This window comes from Vombatus ursinus, unplaced genomic scaffold (assembly GCF_900497805.2).
Source record: "Vombatus ursinus unplaced genomic scaffold, bare-nosed wombat genome assembly UNPS02014818.1, whole genome shotgun sequence".
Taxonomy (NCBI): Eukaryota; Metazoa; Chordata; class Mammalia; order Diprotodontia; family Vombatidae; genus Vombatus; species Vombatus ursinus.
Genome location: NW_020954596.1, coordinates 50851887 through 50873310, shown reverse-complemented (window position 1 = coordinate 50873310; position 21424 = coordinate 50851887).

Sequence of the window (21424 nt, the reverse complement as noted above, 5' to 3'; positions counted from 1 at the left end):
CCTACTTCAAACAGGAGCTTGCCATGTATATTCTGTCAGAGAGCTGGTCCACTGTATTATTTGGAGAGAGTCACTTAAACTTATGTCCTTACAATGCTGAAAAGAATAAACATAGTATCCTAGAAAGAACGCTAGAATGGGAATCAGCAATATCCTCTGTGCAAATAACCTCTCTGAGCTTTGGATTCCTCCTTTGTAGAAACAGGAATAACACTACCTGTAACACCTGCCTACTGGGTTGATGTGAAGATCAAATGAAATCACTAATTAAAGCGCTTGAAAAATCTTAAAGTACCTTAAAGTGGCTAAAGACATTGGGGAAGGTTATTACATTCCAAACCTAGTCCTCACACTACCTGGGCACATGAGCAGACTGCTACCATTTGCAAATGATGTGGTGCTTTACTTAGAAAATCCTAGAGAATGAATGGGAAAAAAAAAACTTCTTACTGAGAAAATTAATAACTTAAGCAAAGTAGCAGTATACAAAATAAATCTCCCCTCCCCACCCCAGGCAACAGCATTTCTATATATTACTAGTAAAAATTAAAAGGAAAAAGATAGTCATTCGGTAGATCAGTTAGCTAGCATCTATTAAGCACCTATTATGCAGCAGACAGATGCTGCATCCTGAAAACAGAAAGACAAAAGCAAAAGAGTCCTTTCCCTCCTGGAGTTTATGTTATGTTAGGGATGCACATCCATGTGTAGAAGATACATAAAAAACTGGTGATACAAGGTAACCTTGAAGGAATGTCAGGGGAAAGCTGAGGGGACCAGGAAAAGCCATTTGTACAAGTACTTGGGCTTGAAGCAAAACTGATTAGTGAGGAAGGTAGGACAATAGTACAGTAGATAGGAGGGGCTGCGTAGACTTCTACATTCTTATAATCTAGCCACTGCTCAGATTCTTAGAGTCTAGCCAATAGCTCACTAATGTTCAGACTCTTTAAGAGTCTGCCCAGTATGACAGATGTTCTAATAAACCTTGTCTTTGGCTGAAAAAAAACAAAAGAAAAAAATTCTATGTAAGAAAACAATAAAATGCATGAAGAGGTAGAAGTGAGAAGAGAATGAATTCCAGGCACGAGGGATAACAAGTGCAAAGGTATGCAGTTAGGAGATAAAGGTCTGTTAGACTAAACTGTAGGGTGGCCAATAGAAAGAAGCCAGAGGACAGAGCTCAGAAGCCATATTAGAGCTAGATGTATAGATCTGGGAATCATCTGCATAGATATGATCATTGAACCTGTGGGAGCTAATGAGATCACCAAGTGAGATGGAATAGAGAGAGAACAGCCTAGAACAAAGCCTTGGGGGATATCTACAGTTGGTGGGCATAATCTGAATGAAAATCCAGTAATGGAGATTGAAAGTGGTAGGAGAATATGAGTAAAGCAGTATCATGAAAACCCAGAAAGGAGAGAGTATGCATGAGGGGAAAATGACCAATAATATCAAATGCTGCAGAGTTAGGGAGCATGACATGCGTGATGATTCATGAAGCAGACAGAGAAGCAGTGGTCAGAGAGGGAGGAGGAGAACAGAGACAGAGGAAAGAGGAGAGAGAGAGGAATGTCATGAAAAACCCAGAGAGGAGAGAGTATCCAGGTAGAAAGAAGGAAATCAGGCAGCAGTTAAAGGCTGCAGAGGGTACAAGAACGATGAAGATTGAGCAAAATGTTGTATCTGTCTATTAAGGGGTCATTGGTAACTGGAGAGAGCAGTTCCTGCTGAATTAAGAAGTTGGAAGTCAGATTTAACAGGGTTACAAAGAAAATAAGAGAGGAAGTGGAGGCAATAATCATAGACAATGCGGCTACAATACTAAGAGCTCTGGATTGGTCCAAAAGTCATTGTATCAAACATCTCAATCAATCAAGTTTGACATCTATAATGTGTAGGTAATGAACACCAATCTAGTAATGCGCCACCTCTCTACCTAGAGTAAGGAAATGTGTTTATAAGAGCTTCTTAATAAAGAGTTTCTAGGTACGGATGATTGAATGAATGAATTAAAAAAATTATTAGCATGTGCTCAGTGCTAGAGAAATAAAAATAAAAGTGAGGACAGACCCTGCATTCAATGAATTTTCAGTGGAGGGAGAAGCACAGATTGACATGGAGTAAGAAGATTGAAGTCATATAAGTCACAATAACAATCAAGTCTCTGTTATCTGCACTGGTACTGGTGACTGGGGAAGGATATTTTGGTATGGAGAATTACCGGGATGGTGAGTGGAGCCATAGCAAAGTAAACTAACATACCTTTTCCAGAAGTAATAACCAAATTGGTTTGATTATCCTTCCAGAACTGAAAAGGGAGAGAATATTAGAAAATGGGGTACTCAAAGTAGCAGCTGGTTGCAGAGGCATGAATTGAAATGTGGCTGGGTTGGGTTCTAATTGGAACCTGGCCTAGATGTAATGAGGGACGGAGGCAACCACCAACCCACCACAGCATAGGTATCAAAGTACCTGATTATATGCAATTTGAACAAGAAGAGGAGAGAGTTGTACTTTGTTATGAAAAATAGAAATTGTTGTATAGATCTGTTCATAGTCACCTCTCAGACTTCTCAGGCAAGCCCACTAGAAAAAAAAAAAGATCAGCAATCAAATCCCTAAACTTCAAAGCCACCCATTACAACCAAGTGAGACAATATCCCAGTAGACTGAAGAACTCAGCAGAGAAAAAGACTAGTAGTAAATATATTTAGCATTTCTTTGCCTTACTGTGCTCTGAGTGTGTCTTTTCATTTCCTAATTAATTGGAGGCTAGATGTAAGGTCTAGTTCTATAGAATTGGAGTATGGTTTCTATCCATGTATTTACTATAACAAAGTGTAAGTTAAAAAAATTTATAGGGGGCAGCTAGGTGGCACAGTGGATAGAGCTCCAGCCTTGGAGTCAGAAGGACCTGAGTTCAAATCTAGCCTGAGACACTTGACACTTACTAACTGTGTGGCCCTGGATAAGTCACTTGGCCCTGGATAAGTCACCTAATCCTGATTGCCTCACCCCAAAAAAATTATGTACTGTAGATTTTGTTAGTAAAATCTTGGAGGGAATCAGAGGTGGGCAAGTGTTTATATGTGTTAGAGGATGTCTCTGACAATTCCAAAATGTTGATTTTTGCATTACTTGTCATTTCTCTATTATCCACCTAGTTTTTCTTTCTCTAGGGCAGATAATTGAGAGTGGCCTATTATTGTCACTTATCCTGTTTTAATTTTCTCATTCCTTTCAATCACTAAGTAATTCATGTTTATGAAATGATGAGTACAGCAGTTGTCATTCTATCAATATTTTTCAGAATGTAAAACTCAATATGAATCATATAATACTTTAGTATAATTTATTGGTTTCTTATATGTATATTCATGGGGCAGTTTTAAAAATAATTAGAATACCCTTGTCATCAATATCATTGTCAACCTCATTATTGAAATAAACATATATTGATCACTAACAATATAAGCAATTAACAAATTATAAAAATAGTCATGAAGCCTGTCCAGTGGGATTGTAATAGAAACCTAAAATGTTTTTACAGCTTTTAAAAAGGTAAATTTATGGGATAACATAATAATAGTGAATAACATTTTTGTTGATCATATTTGCTTTTGTGGCCCCAAATTTGAGAGGGATATGGAAAATGGAGAAAATCATAAAATTATTAGAAGTTTAGAAATAAGGGACTAGTATTATTTCATCTGAAGAAGAGAAGTTTAAGAGATTTAGTGAAAACGAAAACTAGTGTAGGGTAACCTGTACTTTTCCCAGGGCACCAAAATTTAGAGGCTGCTAACAGCACTTAATACTCCTTCAGAAGCATAGAAACAACTGACTTTAACATTTTGTTAGCAAGAATAATTAATTAAATAATTAGTTAAAATAGGAAGCTACCAGTTGGCATTTTCCCCTCCTCTCCCCACTGGGGTGAACTTCTCTTTCCTCCCCTGGCCCTGCCTTGCTCTACCTCAGTGTCTTGGTGTCTCTGTTTCCCCCAGGAAAGTGATATCGTTGTGTCTTCTCTGATTCCTCTGCTCCACTGAATTTGTCTTTAAAAATTGATCACTGAAAAAAAAAAAAGTTGATCAATGAGCATGTTTCATGCTGTTTGCCCTAGGCGACGAAATTGTTAGTTAAGGCTCTAGATTTAGTAACTTTTCAAGTATATCAAGATGTATTTCTAGAATCCAGTTGGCTATCATAAAATAAGTCTGCTGTTTTCCATCCTTCCTGAAGACAGAAAAATAAAATCTTCAGCAGGGCTATATGCATGGTGTATGGCTCAATGAATGCTGATAGAGAAAGATACAAACTAGTGTGAATAGTTTAGGTTAGCTCGAAAGAGAAATTTCCTGCATTGCTTAACAGTACCATGAGTTGCTAAATTCAAATGATAGAATCTCCTTCTTGGTAAAACTGTTTATTAAAGACATTCCTAGGAATGCAATATAGCATTTGAAAAACTTAAAAAAAAAATAAGGTCCAGAAATAACTGGATGTGTCTAGAAATCCAACATTGTTATTATTATTTCGAAAGAAAAGTATTATTCATCTGTTCCATCTAATGATTTTTAAAAGCTTGTGATTTGATTTTTTGCATCAAAACTAAGTATTTTGCTTTAAAGATTCAAATTTGGATTTTAAATATTAGTAAAAACAATTTTCCTTGGTGCCTTTCCTTATTTGGTGGTAAGTTAGGCATTTCAGAGAAGCATGACACTGCTTTCACATCACTAAAAATGTACAGTAATGCCTCAGTGACCTGAAAGAAAATTAATGTGCCTCCTTAAGCACCCAGTTTACTGTAAGGTAGTGATTCAGATATTAGATAGACAAAAGACCTGTATTAAGCATTTCCAATTTTAGATCTTAGAAAAGCCAAAACACAAAAACCCATGTGAATATAATTACATGATGAAAATACGTATATAGTTATCTGCTCACCTGCTAAGTGTCCATGGGTAATGAAAGTTTAATAATTATTATAATTAATTGAACAGACGTCAGTGGGAACAGACTTCCTCAGTTCCAAAAAGCTCTGAAATAGCTAGGCATGGTAGTGTAACCTTGTAATTCTTCCTCCTGGAAGAGTTTGAGGCTGGTGGGTCACTTGAGTTAGAGAATTCTGAGCTGCAGTAAGGCTCAAGATAATAGATAATAGAGTGTAAGCCAACTAATACCCAAAGATAATTGGGTAAGCCCAATACCAATATGACAAGCCCGTGGGAATGGGAATGGAGAATGACCATGTCACCTAAGGAGGGTGAGAAAAAGTAGAGCAGAATAAAATTTCTCTGCTGGTCAGGACTAGGATTGGACCCATGAGTGGTCACTGAACTGCCAGCCTAGACGAAATAGAGACCTATTTTCAAAAAAAAAAAAAGGACAAAAAGGGACTTGTCAGCACATTAGGAAATGTAATAATTCTATTTCAGTCTTCTCTTGCTAGTAATCCAATGCTGCTTAACTATAGTTCAAAGAACTTGAAGAGTCATCTATATGTATTCAACATAAGACTCTTCCTAGGTCATAAATATATGAGATAATATTTACTGAGGCATCATCAGTAGTGAAATATCATTAATAGCAGGTTATTTACCATAATATGACCACTGGAAAATTTACATGCATTGGTGGATGGAAAACTTTGGCAAATTTTCTACCTATGAATATTTCAAAGTGTTTGTGAAAAATTTATCATCTTCCACTACTGATAGATTTGGTTGTCAATTACCAGGATTTATGCCATCTAGTGATAAGTTTTAAGTCAATTATACTAATGAAAAATGATCCATCCTGCAGTATATGCTTGAAGTGGATTGTCAGAAACTGTCAGCAGAAAAATATGTTTTTATTTAAGGATATTTATAACAGTATTCCCTTGACAAATGTTAGTGAGATAGTTCTGACTTGATGCCTTGATTATATATATACTTCCTACTATCATTCACTTTTGTTTCTTTGTTTTCTTATAGAAATAACCCTGTACAACATACTGCAATAACAGGGAATTATGCATGGAAGCTATCAGTAAATTAATTCTATTTGAATTGACTGTAATATGGAATATTTATTTTAATTATGATAATCCAGCATGAGAGGTCATATGCTTATTAGCCTTAAGACCCTGTGAGGAAGTAAGAATGCTTATAGGTAGCACCTACTTTACTATTGAAAAGAACCATATTATTTAGGAAGCACAACTAGGTTTAGAGTAGTTTTTCATCAACCATCTAACTTGTGTGCCCCAAGAACACCAAGATTCCTTAGCAAAATTCTGCCTCCTTGCTCAAGGTCTTGAGGACAAACCCAGGCATAAGCCATCACTTTTTTTTCTGAATGAGAAGATGACTTCCTGTCTGCACCATAGCTATGCCTGGGAAGAGTCCCAAACGTCTTTCTTTGGTCTTTGGTGCATTAATGCTGGGCTGGCTGCAGAACCTAGCATGAACTCAACTCCTGGATTCCCCAAAAACCTGGGTGCCTAGATGCATTGATAGCTTTCTCTCCTAACTTTTTGAAACTCATAAGGTAGAAGACTTCAGATTCTTCATCTAAAATGAATGAACACTGAGGAAGGCAAGGGACTGAGCCTCTATTCATGGGCCACATCTCTGCTTCTGAGGGAGAGGGCCCAAGACCTCTCCCCTTATAACACTGTTTCTTACTAGATACCATCAGTGGAATCAAACCAAGAGTAGAGGTTCAAACAAGAGAGAGAAGGACTAAGGTTAACTAATGCCTTTTGGAGGTGCCTTCCAGTTCTAGTTGGGCAACTGCAGCCAATCATTTATCATGTGGTTAACAGACCAGAACCAGGCACAGAATGTCTGTACCTGTCTTCCTGACCATCCTGGAAGCAGGGTCCCTTGTCTCTTCTATGTCAGGAATTGAATCAGCAGCATTCTGTACATGTGCAGATCCCCATTACAAAAATATGAATACCTTGTGCCCCATAGAAAACTGCACAAAGAAAGGACTTTTAGACCCTGCAGGACTTGTAAATATTTTTGTCACATGTATTATTTACACATACACACAGTGAATAAGTGAATAAGCAGAGATTAAAGATAAGAGAAAGAAAGGGAATGCTCCAGAGGGTAAGTGTCTAGAGGAGATAGTACGAGATGGCATCAAGACTACAGTGGAGGGATTAACCTGGCAAGCCAAAGTGCCACCTCTTCTGAAAAGACTTGAGCAAAGGAGGAGAGAATAAGGAATGCTTCAAGAAGTGATCCAACCAAGTGAAACTCATACTCCTTAACCTGGTGTTCAAAGCCCTCCGTAATCTAGCACTGCGAGACCTACCAAAATCAAAACCAAAATGAAACAAAAACAGATAACAAAAAGGCACAACATGATACACCAGCAAAAGCAATCCATGCTATCACTTCCATGACACATAGCCCTTGCCACTCCCCGGTTTATCCCTATTCCATCTGGTTTAGATAATGGTTTAATCCAAATATTATTTTACTTCAGTTTCTTCATAGAAATTTACTGGCAAGCTAGCAACTCAGTTGTGCCCCTAACATCGTTCCAACCAAAATTGACTACCCACTTACAAAATCCCACCTTTTCCCACCTTCCCCATGCCTTTGTTCATACTGGGTATGAATGTTTATTGATTTGATTTCAGTGGGATGTGTCAAAAGTGCCCTATCTCCACCATATCAGTTTGGTGATGCTAAAGGTGAAATCATGTGCCCCACAGAGGGTGATGGAAAGTTCTTTGACTTGTAATGACACTGAAAGTCTATTGTACTCTACCACCAATCAGTCAATAAACATTTATTAATCACCTTCTATGTGCCAGATACTGTGCTAAGTGTTGGAATACAAAGAAAGGCAAAAGACAGTCAGTCCCTCTCTCAAAGAGCTCACGCTCTAACAGGAGAGACAACATGCAAACAATTATGTACAAACAAGATATAAACACTATAAACTGGAAATAATCAATAGATAAAAAAGAATTAACATTAAGGGGAATCAGAAAAGCTTTCTTGGAGAAGGTGAGATTTTAGCTGATATTTGAAGGAAGTCAGGAAAGCCAAAAGGCAGAGATGAGGAGGGAGAGAATTCCAGGCATGGAAGGCAGCCAGAGAAAATGCCCAGAGCTAAGAGCGGGAATGTTTTGTTCCAGGAACAGCCAAGAAATGAGTGTCATCTCACTGTAGAATATTTCAGGGTGAGTCTTGTTTAAAACTACATTTTTTCCTTAAGAGTTTTATTTTAATTTTTGGTGCACTATACTCAAGTCTTATTCTTGATGTTTTCAACAGAGATTTTCCCATAAGCAAAAAGCAAGCCCTATAAATCAGTTGAAATCGTGTTATATTCAGATATTTGTTAGTTTTTCAATGACTAATAGTTTTAAATCTTATAGTTTGAATTATGATTAAATACAGAGTGACTTTACTTACATGTCTTCTGCCTTTGTGCCTAAGAATTTTCCCCCAGATATTAAGAAAGGAAAGGGGTTGCTCAATATATGATAACTTATAGCTATGATTTAGGGCTGGCAAAGTAAGCCATGACAAGCAGACTAAAGCAAAGAATTGGGTGGTTGTGTTGTTTTATTTAGTCCCAAATAATAAAGCACATATTTGCTGCCCTACGCGACTCATTGCCAGAAGAGATGTTAGCAAAGTAGTTACAAGTACATAAAAATATGACAAATCCCGAGCCAGCTATCAGATTATTTCCAGATATCACTTGGAAATCAAATTTTCATCACGACATCCGTATCAACAGAATATCATTTAAATAGGGCAGGAAATTAGTTCTGCAAATCAAATCAAGAAAGGCAGTGTCTCAGAAATACAATGTCAGTTTGAGACACTCATATGAAAGTCTGAAAAGTCTAGGAAGCATCTCAGAAATCACACTGCCTTGAAAAAGTATCAAATATTCACACGGAGTTCTTAACCTTCACCTCTCACTCCAATCATTTCCAAGACAAAAGCATTCCTTTGCATGGCATCTTAAGACAAAAGATACCCCCTGTTGGCTCATATGGGAAAAGTCGTGAAAGCCCTTGAGACTCAGTTCAAGTTCTTTTGTGTACAAGTAACCTTCCTGTGCAAACACTGAAGGCAGAAGGCCCTAACTAGTGAGGTGATATGCAGAATGAGTGAGTTGGAACTGAGTTATGAGATCCCAGACAGTAGTCATTGAACAGTGAATGAAAGGAAATGTAGACAACTCTGTAAAGAAAAATCTGATTGAGAAAATGAATTGTAGTATTCATTTCTTTAGCAATATGTTGTATGGGGGTGTTTTGGGAGAGGAAATCCTTCTCTTTCCAATAGAATTGTTGCTTAATGTGTTGAAATTCAGCATAGAAAAATAGGAATTGCACATTGTAATGGAAGTTATTTTGACAGTTTTAACCTAATTGTAAGTTAATGTTGGTCCATGTGTTGAAATGCCTTTTGGATGGTCATGATAAGTGGCGATAATACAGCACCTTTATTACTGCTATTACAATATAGTTGGCAGTGTAACCCCAGAGATAGCAATAGATTTACATGAAAAAAAACCCTGAATTTTTTTAACCCGAGGGAAGGGGAAAGTTTAAAGAGCGCTCTGTTTTATTGGGTATCTCCTGGCTTTGTCAGATTAGTCTATTAACTATTAGCTTCCATTTGTACTTACTCACTCTGAGGCTTCATCTTCATTAAGCAGATATCTTATGTTAGTTCCAAGCTTTGTTGACCCTGTATCATTTTGTTTTGCCTATGCAACATGCTATGAAATAAAATGGATGTTCTTGAAGCAAAATTACGTAGCATAGGACTAAACCTGGGTGAGATCTTTCCCTAGGGTGCCAGTCCTCTCTCTAATGGCAGTTATCATCCCTTCCCTTGCCTGGCAGTCTTCTTCCTTCTCACATGGCTACCACCCTCAAGGTCCCATTGTAATGCCCCTCTTCAGGGGCAACTCCTATGGGAATTTGGGCCAGATTCTTTCTGGGCCACCTCTTTTCCAGCCAGTTTGAGTACACACACATTTCTTTGAAAGAAACCTCCCCTTCTCCTGTGCCCCAACTGAATTTGTTTCAAGGTTTCCTTGGTCTGAAGCAATGCCAATATGATAGCCATGTTCTGAGAATCTCAGATTCTCCACCGATCATGTTGGGCACCCATATATTGTATACAGAAGTTCCATCAGCAACAGAGTTTTCAGAGCAGACAGTATTTGGCAAGAACATCTGTGAATATCACTGCAAAGCTCCTGGATCCTCCCATATATCTTCCTAGCCTTCTGCTGTCTGGATACCTGCAGGGGGGGAAGAGGAGGAGACACATTCATGCTAACTCCTGAGTTGACTCCTAAAGTCATTTGAGAAGAACATTCCTCAGCACCCCCTTCAACAAAGAGCTTGGGTTGACTGTTTGAAGTAGTGCTCTTAGTTCTGGAGCTGTGGGTGCTCTATATCACTAGTTAGTGATCTAATGATGTCATCTTGACCAGGGAATCTCTTTTAAGTCTTATCCCCTGCATTAATGGTCCAGTGGTCTTGTTATACAGAGACTCACCCAGAAGTAGGACCAGAATGGGACCTCATAGTATGGTATAATCTCCATCCTTTGAATGATCATTTCTTCCCTGAGGTGGAGGAAAACCTATAGCATTGGTTCTATTTGTAGATAGAGTGAAAGAAAATTCATCCCACTCTAGCCAGACCCCTCCTACTTGTCAACACTAGAGTTGGGAATTTCTCCCGAAGTAACTTTTCCTGCTGGTTCAGGGGTTGGGATGGCCCCCCAATTTAATCTCATTAGCTATTGAATATAAATAATCAAATCACCTAATGACAAATATATGTTACCACACATCATCCAAAATAAAGCTGAGTTCTCTTTAGCTATACTGAAGTATGTATGCTCTGGGGAAACATCACTGAGTCAAAGGATTTCTTTAGACTAACAGTGATAGAAGCTTGTATTAATATGGTGCATTACAGTTGTTTACCTCCATCATTTCATTTGACCAACAGCCCTGTTAGTGAAGATATCCACCCATTTTACAAATAAAGAAACTGAGATCAAGAGAAATAAGTGATTTGCTGTAGGGAAGTGATGGAGGAGGAAATTCAATTCAGATCTTGTCTCCAAATCCATCATACTTTCTACTACAATATGTATTGACCCAATTTTTAAAAATGGCTAGGATTTTTTATGATTTTTATAGTTGGTATTCATGCTATTATAATGAGCTAAAAACCCAGTGTAATGTTTCTTCTGTTCTTTTATATATTCCCCTCTTTAGAGTGTCAGTATATAGCAGATGTAAAATCCACCAATCCTGTAACAAGAAATTTTCATCATGAATTTTCGTCCATTCCCAGTTTACCTGGAATCATTTTCTTGAAGGTCATTTAATTACAATCATTTTAATATGATTAAAAGTATCTAACAAGAAATAAAACAGGAGTAGTATCACTAGATGAATACTGTACATTATACTATACATGATAAAGTGATTCTTGATGAAAGCATTAAATGTTTTCAGTCCTTTTCCATTGTGAATGGCTTTGTCATCTCTCTGGCATTAGTACTACTGGACTATAATTACATCCTATCTTAAAGGCATTTTGTGTGTAGTATTCTTAAAAGATGGCAGAAACTTACTAGGAGCTAGAAATACTGCCCCCCTCCCAAATCTCCCCCCAAAAGCATTTTCATGCTTTTCATCTATTCTTTTGAAAATGAAAAGCCAATGCCATGTAATCACGATTTCCTGGGACCCTGAAAGGCCAATAAAAGAGGCACTTTGATACCCACTGAATAGAAATACAGTAGCATTTTGGATTAGGTCTGTTCAGAGTATTCTGTACACTTATTTTCTCATGTCACATTTTTCAAAGGGTTTTTTTGTATTCGAAAAATCCAGACACAGTCTGATTTCAACCCTGTATGTGGTTCTGGGTGAATGCTAATATCAAGTATTTTTCTTTCCTTGTTTTAAAAAATTAAAATTGTGTTGTAAAGACCCATATTAATTTAATTAAGAGCCCAAACTCATTAATTAATAGATTATAAGAAAAAACTATTTGGGGATAAAATTAAAAGCTTGTTTTTCCCTTAATTTTTTTTTCTTAGAGCATTGTCAACTGTGGTTTTTTTCTGTAATTTAGAGATAAATTCATTCAGAGCTCAACAGCATTAATTACATTCCCCTCCACCCTAAGCTCTTGGCACCTCTATTTATTTCTCCACTTATTTTTAGTGGCTTATATTCTGTTTTTATTTGTCCTATTTTCTATGTATTTCTAGCTTCATATTCCATCTCAAGTCTTCTCACCAGAACTGGTCACCAATGGATTTTTTTTGTTTTTTGTTACTGTTCCTCATAAAATTGTCTATTTTACTTTTAAAAATCCTATAGTCTTACAAAAGAATATTATAAAATTCACAGACAATTTTATTGTATCATATATAGCAATGAGTGAATTAACATTATTAATGTGATTATAATTCAATAATGTTTTACATTAATTCAAAATAAATACATTAAAACATTTTCCTAAAGTGGACAAGTTAAATGGCATGTGCTTCCATGTGAGTGGGTTACACATCCACCAGGGGGCAGACCACTCATTGAAAGAAAGGACAGGAAGAACACGGATTAATATTAGGACAGACCATTTGAAAAAAAAAATCTCCTTTTAAATTTGTTTCAGCCTTCAACCTCAAAAATCCTTTTGCCAGAGATTCACCCAGATAGCAGTATTGGCAGCCCATCTTTCTTCTTCCAGAATACAGACACAAAGAAGAAAAACAGCAAGTATGGGAAGTTCACAACCTGGATAAGGAATTCCTAGATAATCAGTACTAGGCTCTACAACTCCCACAATAATCAGGAGATACCCTAGATCAAGGGCTTTTCACCTAGGATCCACAGACCCCAAAGGGTTTGTGGACAGATTGGGGGCAGGCCTGCAAACTTGAATGAAGAACCAAATGACCCCTTTATTTTTGCTACCCTGAACGCAAGTAACAAACTATTATTCTGACAAGGGGTCCAGAGGCTTCTCCAGGCTGCCAAAGGGGTCCATGACATGAAAAAGGTTAAGAACCACTGCCTTAAAAAATGATTTGCTAAAGAACTGAGTGCTTTGAGGTGAAAATGAAGAAAGTGGAAAAATACAATAGTAACCATATTCTGAAATACAACATAACTAGGGATAGTAGGTGTGTTCACTTCAAAATCATGTCTCCCTTCTCATATTTGTTATAGCACTTTATCTAGGCCCCTTCCTTTGCTACATTCTGCCCAGTATCATGCTCACTTGGGTAGATGTCTTATTCTAATAGGTTGTAACCTCCTTGCCAGGAAGGATTGTGGGTTTTGTTTGGTTTTGTTTTTCACCTTTGTGTCTTCAGCACAATGTATATGTTTTTCAGTAGTGATATCAATTCAAATTTTGTTCTTGATAAACTTTTTCAAGACTCAACTGCAATGTAACAAATGTTTGTTTGCTGAGATATAAGTTAAATAGAAGTAACAGAATGTAAGCTTCTTGAGGGCAAGGACTTTCTTTGCCTTTGTATCCCCAGCAATTAGTACAGTGCCAGGCACATAGTAGGTGCTCAACAAATATCTGTTGATTGATTGATTTAATACATCACACCTACAGTATTCAAAAGTCCTTTAGTGGGAATATTGTGTTTCCTGTATTTTTTTAGCTTAAAAATATGGGTTTTTTTGTTGTTTCTTTTCTTTGAATGTAGGTAATTTCCCCCTAAGTATTATCTCCTCTATGCAGCCTTACTTTTGACAAAAACATTTTAGCAACGCCAGTCTTCCCAACAACTAAATCTGACAGTGTGTAGTACAGTTCACATGCATAATCCCCACATTTCTACAGAGAGAAGAAAGGTATGTTTCCTTGTCAGTTCTTCAGGACCAAAATTGTTCATTACAAATTCACCAGAGTTCAATTTCTTTTATTACTGTGTTCATTCATGTTACTGTAGATGTATCTGTTCTCTCAATTCTGCTTTCTTTGCTCTGTTTCATTTCATACAAGTCTTCCATGTTTTTGTGAATTCTTCATATTGATTGTTTCTTAAATTTTAAATAATATTCCATTAAATTCATATGCCAAAATTTGTTCAGCCATTTCCCAATCTATCAATTTTGTTTCCAGTGTTTTGTTATCACAAGACTACTGCTATGAATATTTTGCTGCGTATAGGACCTTTCTTTCATTTATCTCCTTGCTCATTACTGGGATTTCTGGGTCAAAGTGTGCAAACAGTTTAGTGACTTTTTGTGAGCAATTCCAAATTGTTTCCCATAATAATTAAACCAATTCACAACACCACCAAGAATTACTAGTGTGCCTGGCTTCCCATAGCCCCTCCAACATTGATTCTTCCCATTTTTTATCATTTTACCAACTTGAGGGGTATGAATAAGAAACCTCAGAGATGTTATAATTTACATTTATCTTGTTATTACTGATTTGGAGCAGTCTTCATATGCTTGTCCTACTGACTGCTTTCAAAGATGTTCACACAGTCATTGTCAAAGCAAGACAGCAATGTTATTTTCTGGACTCATCAAGAAACAAATCATGTAGGCTCTAGGGCTAACTTTTCAAATAGTGGCTATAGAGATTCTTCTCTTCAGTTCAGAGAAATTCATACCATATTTTGTTCATCCAAAAACCAAGTTCACTCCTAGTGTATACATTTCCTGTTCCCAGAAGTCTGCCCAAGCAACATTTAATGGCAGAATTTAAAGTATTAAAAATGAAATAGTTTATCTCAGTTTCTTCCTTTGTTTTTTTTTGTGTGTTTCTTCCTTTGTAATATGAAGGGGTTAAACTATATAATCTCTAGTGTAATGTTATTTCTAGAAGATCTTGTAGGTCCTCATAGAGCTGATCAACTTTGGCTTCTTTGGCTTGCATGGTTAAAGCATAAACTTAGATTACTGTGACATTGAACAGTTCACCTTGGATTCAAAAAGGTATCATTCTATCATTTTTGAGATTATACTCCAGCACTGTTTTTTCACACTTTTGTTGACTACAAGGGCTACTCCATTTCTTCTAAGGGATTCTTGCCCATAGTAGTATATGTAATGATCACTTGAATTCCTATCCATTTAACTTCATTGATACCCAAGATGTCAATGTTTAATCTTTCCACCTCCTATTTGACCACATCCAGCTTACCTTGGTTCATAGAGCTTACATTCCAGACTTTTATGCAATATTGAGCTTTATCACATTGGACTTTCCTTTTGTCACCAGACATATTTGTAGCTGAGCTTCCTTTTGGCTTTGGCCCAGTCACTTCATTGGTACTGAAGCTGCTTGTAGCTGTCCTCTGCTCTTCCCCAGTTGCATGTTGGACATCTTCCTACCTGAGGGGCTTATCTTCAGTGTCATATCTTTTGTCATTTTAATACTGTCCATGGGGTTTTCTTGGCAAAGATACTGGAGTGGTTTACCATTTCCTCCTCTAGTAGATCACCTTTTGTCCGAATTTTCCACTATGACCTGGCCATCTTGGGTAAACCTACATGACATAGCTCCTGGTTTCATTGGACTACCGAAGCTCAATGACAAGGCTGTGATCCAGGAGGGGATATTTTATGTAGAACATTGATAAGCTGGAGAATATCTACAAGAAGACAACAGGATGCCAAAGAGCATTGGTCTCTGCCATTAAAGTTGAAGGAACTGCTGGTGTTTAACTTAAATAAGAGAAGAGAAGAAGTTACCCATTGGCCAATCATATTATAGTATAGGGTGCAACTGGCCTCAACCGAATTGATTAGAGGTAAAGCTTTACTCAAGAAGTGGTGGAGTGAGGGCCAGATTTTACTAGTGTGAGCTGATAAGAAGAAACTTCCTGGGATCTCCACACTCCCTTGTGGTGAGATGAGATAGTATTTATGATGAACCTGCTCCGTTATGCCTTTCTAATTGTTAGTTCCATCAAAGGCTTCCATAAGCTTAAGTGATAGAAGGCTATTAAAACCATCACTCTCTTTATTTTGTCTCTCCCAAGCTAAAGGTTGTGGTCCAGGGTGCTTTCTTCTACCACTATATGGCAGAAGGTCAGTTACAGGACAAATGAAATGGAAGTTGTAGCACCAACCCGAGGTCAAAACCAGGAATCACAGGGGATTTCCAAGGCAAAATGACTGTCAGAACAGCAGTACCAAATACCATACAGATTGGTCTGACTACATGAGAGCTATTAAACTCAATTCTGGCTGTTGTAGTTTAGGAAGGACATTGGTAAACTGGAGACCATCCAAAGAAGAACAACCAGAATGGCTGAGAGTGTTAAGTCCCTGCAATGAGAGGATTAACTGGAAAAAAAAATTTTTAAGAGGCACTTTAAGTCTATATGAGTTAATGGGCAGAATGAGAGGCCAGAACAGACAAAGAGTCAGGAATAAGAGAGCTAACTAAGTTCATTATATCTGAGGAATAAGTTCAAGAGAGAGATTTAGATGGCCTACTACCTCCGGTGCAGGATTTTTTTTTTCAAGCCAGGATCATGCTGACCACACTCATCATTGCTTCTATCGGCATTTAGAGTCCAGACATCTCTACCTGTTCTGTGGCAAAGTTGTTTCTTGAACAAGATGCTGCATCTCGACTCTGGGAATTTTTCCTGGCTGTCCCCCATCCCTCAAATAATCTCCCAGGATCCTCACCTTTACCTCCTGGCTTCCCTGGCTTCCGTGGCTTCCCTGGCTTCCTTCAATCTCAGCTAAAATTCTACCTTCTGTAGGAAGCGTTTCCTGATCCCCCTTAATTCAAGTACCTTCACTCTGTGAGTATTTCTAATATATCATGTATATAGCTTATTTGTACATAATTGTTAAACATGTTGGTCTTCACCCGTCCTCCATTAGACTGTGAGCTCCTTGAGAGCAGGGACTGTTTTTAACCTTTCTTTTGATCCTCAGCACTTAGCATAGTGCTGGGCATGCAGTATGTGTTTAATAAATGTTTATTGACTGACTAACTGGAACCCAAGTTGAGGCATTTTTAGGCTCTGGATATATAGTAGGATCTGGGGATGCAGATGTGGCTTGTGGAGAGTGGCGGTGGTGAGAGATTTAAAGAGAAAGCTACAGCAATAGATTTTGGGGAGGGAGCAGCATCTACACAGATTATTGTACATAGTAAGCACTTGATAAATGTTTATTGAATTGAATTATGTGTTTTTATATTGAATGATGGACAGTGAACATATAGCATTAAATAATTACCATCTATGATGGATAGTGAACATATAGTATTAAATAATTACCATCCATGATGAACAAAGGTGCCTTCACTCAAAGAAGTTCCGAGAAAAGTTGTTGGAAAATAGATGAAAGAAACAGCTTCACCATGAACATGGTAAAGGAAGAGTGGATGATTGATTAAATATCTGGTAGTGTCTCATCAAGATTCTTTTGTGAGAGTGTGTTAGAATAACAATCTTAGATCAGTACCCACCTCAGAAACCTGGGATGGTTGCCCCATTTTCCATAGCATATCCAAACTCTTTGACCTAGAATTTAATATTCTCCATCATATTGTAGCAATGTAGCTCCATACTTATTTTATCTTGTCTCTGGTAACTGTTGATTCCTAATTCCAATCCTTCATTTATGCTGTTTTCCCCTTAAATATAGTCCTTTCTCTTCTGAATTGCCATGTTCTATTTATACAGCATGGCTGTAGTGGTCCTGGCTCCGATCCCCAGGGACCTACATAATCAGGAAGGAAGGAACTAATGAATGCAGGAAGTGCTGGAGGAGTTTGGGGTGGGAGAATTTTATCAGCTTTGTGTTTGTTGTCTAGAAAAGGCCAAAGGAATTTAGATAGGTAGGCACAGAGGAGTATACTGAGGGAAGTTTCAAGTGAGTGAGGAAATAAATATACATTTGGTTGACTCATTTGTTCTCTGAAGAGGGCAAATACATTGGCATACAACATCTCCCCGAGCCTCAGTGGGAAAATGGAACTGGTTTGCAGATATGGAGTTGGTCTTGGTACATGTCCTTTGGAAAACAAAACTAAAGAACAATGGGCTTGGAGGCAGAAGATCTTATTTTGAATCCCAGCATTGTCACTTACTTCTTTGTGACTTTAAGCCCACTTCAGTTCATTGGGCCTTGGTTTCTTCATCTGTTTCTGGCAGACAGTAAATATTAATAAATACATGTTGATGGACTGATCTGTAATATGAAGGGGGTTGACTCAATGACTTCTAAGGTCCCTTCCAATACAAAATCTATAATCTAGATATTGAGGTAAAGTAAAGTTCACTCAGGCTTTGTACGGTTTCCCTTCCCAACTCTGTCTACAATATACATTTGGATTCATTTCAATTCAATAAACGTTTATTTGTCAAGGGCCTGCCATAGATGAGGAAACTGAGGCAGACTTACCTAAGGCTACATAGCTAGTAAGTATCTAAGACAGATTTGATCATGTTCTATCCACTATACCACCTTGTATCATTAGTTTTCTGGAATTATGATTGACCATTGTACTGATCATAGTTTTTAAGTCTTTCAAAGTTATTTGTCTTTATAATGTTATTTGTTATTGTATAAATTGTTCTACCTTGCTCACTTCACTCTGCATCAGTTCATTACAAGCTTAACTAGATTTCTGTGAATCCATCTCTTGCATCATTTCTCATGGTCCAATAGTATTTGATGCCATTCTTACGCCATAATTTGCTTAGCTATTCCAGATACCTATAGAAAGCTTACAGGAGCCCTCATGATCTCCCCAGTTGTAAATGTTAGTTCCCTTTTGGAATTACTTTGTAGCCACTTATCTTCATACAGGTTTGTATTCCCTCTAAGTAAGAGGGAAGTAATTCTTATCTTGTCATACAAAATACAGAAGTAGAGAATATAAATGGATGGAATTTCAATCTATACTGAAATATAGATTAGGGAGTAAATCTGAATTAAGGTGTTGATCAGATTCCATTCAAATGAACAGAATCAGCTGCAATTGTTCTTATGCAGTCATCACCTGAGATTATCACCTCCTTATTTGTGAAAGCCATCCCTCTCTGAAGCAAACTGTTTAGTTAATAAAATTAACTGACCTGTTGTTGTCCCAAAATTAATCTGTTAGACAACTGCAGTGAATTTTATAATACCTTGGATAATGATAAATGTAGGTTCTGTCAAGAATCCAGCTACGTGCAGTGTGGCTTCTTTAAAAATGAGGGGTAGGCTTGGCTGACCCTGTCTGGTACTCACTTAAGAGAGACAGACAGACAGACAGAGACAGACAGAGACAGACAGAGAAAGAGAGAAAGCATAAACCCAGCACAAACTTTGTAATCTTCAGTTAGTCTCCCAGGTATCTAGTTTTGTGGGCTTTTGTAGACTTCTCCAGAGTTTTAATTCTCCATTTCAAAATGTTCCTCATTCTTTTGTTCTATTCAACCAGAAATATTTCTTTTGATATATTGACCGGACCCAAGTTTCATTTCTGCTTCTACCTGTTCCCTTGACATTTTGGGGTCTCTAGTCCCCGTTCTCTTCCTTTCACCCTGTTGGATCTCTGTATACCCTTACTTCCCTAGGAAGTCTCTTGAAATCTCTAGCTGGGCTGCTGAAGTGTTAACAGCTCCTCCTGCCTCACTTTGGGAGAGCCCCCACACACTACCCCCTTTTCATTGTGCTCACAGTGTGAATTTATGAAGAAATACCTTGGGGTATATGTGGGGCCCCAGGACTGTGGGGAGTGGCCCCACACTAGGCAGAGCTCACAAAGGTTGCACAAGAATCAGGGATAGGAAGCCTAGTTTGGCAATTACATAGAGCAAATAGAATTTCCTGAACACATCTATACCTCCCAACTTCCATATTGGAAGCCATGGACTTCTAGTATTCATTGTCTCCACTGGTGCTCCTGCTTTTTCCTCCATCCCTAAGAAGAGGTGATGTGAATATAGCTCCCTTTTTTCTTCTGTCAGATTTACCTCAGTTCTTGAAACTTGCTTCAAGTACAGAAATTCTAAATATGGCATTGCTTTCCCCATCTTTGTTTCCCTTTGGGTATGTGTTTTTCTCCTTTCCTTTACAAAAGAAGTATGTCAAGAGTACACTTAGATTAACCCAGAGAGAGCTTTGGACTTAGATTCTGGAAGACCTGAGTTCAAATGTGGCCTTAGAAGCTTACTATGTGAACCTGGACAAGTCACTTAACTTTTGCATCAGTTTCACATCTGAAAAATGGGTATAATAATAGCACCATCTTTCCAGGGCTGTTGTGAGGATCAAATGAAAAAAATATTTCTAAAGCACTTTATAAACATTAAAGCACTATATAAATGCTAGTTGTTATTATTATTATTGAGAAGCCAATTAAAAAGAACTTTTTACTTCTTAAATGAATTTTGACTCTTGTCAAGTCACAGATCTGTAAACCATCCAGCTGGGTTAGTACCCAGTTCCATTATAGCTTGTAAGTTGCCCCCAAGTTCTTCTGTGCTGTTTCAACCCTCCTCTTTTCAGACAGGCTCGCTGTCCTGGATGTGACCAGTCCAAGAAACCTAAAGAGAATGAACATGTTCCTCCCCTTTTGGAAGATAAAGACCAGAAGTACAAAAGTTTTGGGAAGACAACAATGGAACCTGTCAATTAGACTAGGTGATGCTGAAACTAATGAAAGCTCTGTGGAAGAAGATGAAACATTCAGAGAAGAGAAAGCCAAGCCAGAAAAATACAAGTATAATGGGAGTGACACTAATTGTACAGAGAAACCTTGAAATGCACGTGCACATGCCATCCAGAGAAATTCCCAGCTAAATAGCAACAAACACAAAAGCCTGGACAATTTGCTCCAGTGTGCTGCACAACCAGATTCCTCAAGGGAAGAAAAAAAAACCCACCAACAACCCAGGTTTCAGTGTAGCAGGAGCCCCCCATAATTTTAGATCTGATGCCTTAGGAGGATTACTGGGAAACACTCCCCCAACCCCAGCAAATCTGTTGGTTGGTCGTGAGTGAATGAGTACCCTTTTTTTTTTTTTTGGCTATTAAATCAAGGGAATGTTTCAAATTGAATCCTACTCATTAATTTTGACACAAAAGGTAAAGAGAGAAATAAAGACCCATAGATGAAGATGCTTCAACACAATCACTTTTGTTTACCGGTTTCATTGGAGAGTGTGTGGAGGGGGTGCTGGTGGTGAGGATCTTGAGATATGGCTACACAAATTATATCATTTGTAATGATTTATTAGTTAAGAAATAAAGCATGATGGGTGGGTGTGTTTACCATAGCATAATCACACCCTTAGGGTAAGACTATAGTAGGCACAACTGAATCCCCCTTCCCCAGGGGTGTGATTATCTCATAAAACCCTCCCTCTTAGAATTGTCTGACTTTTTAATGTCATTT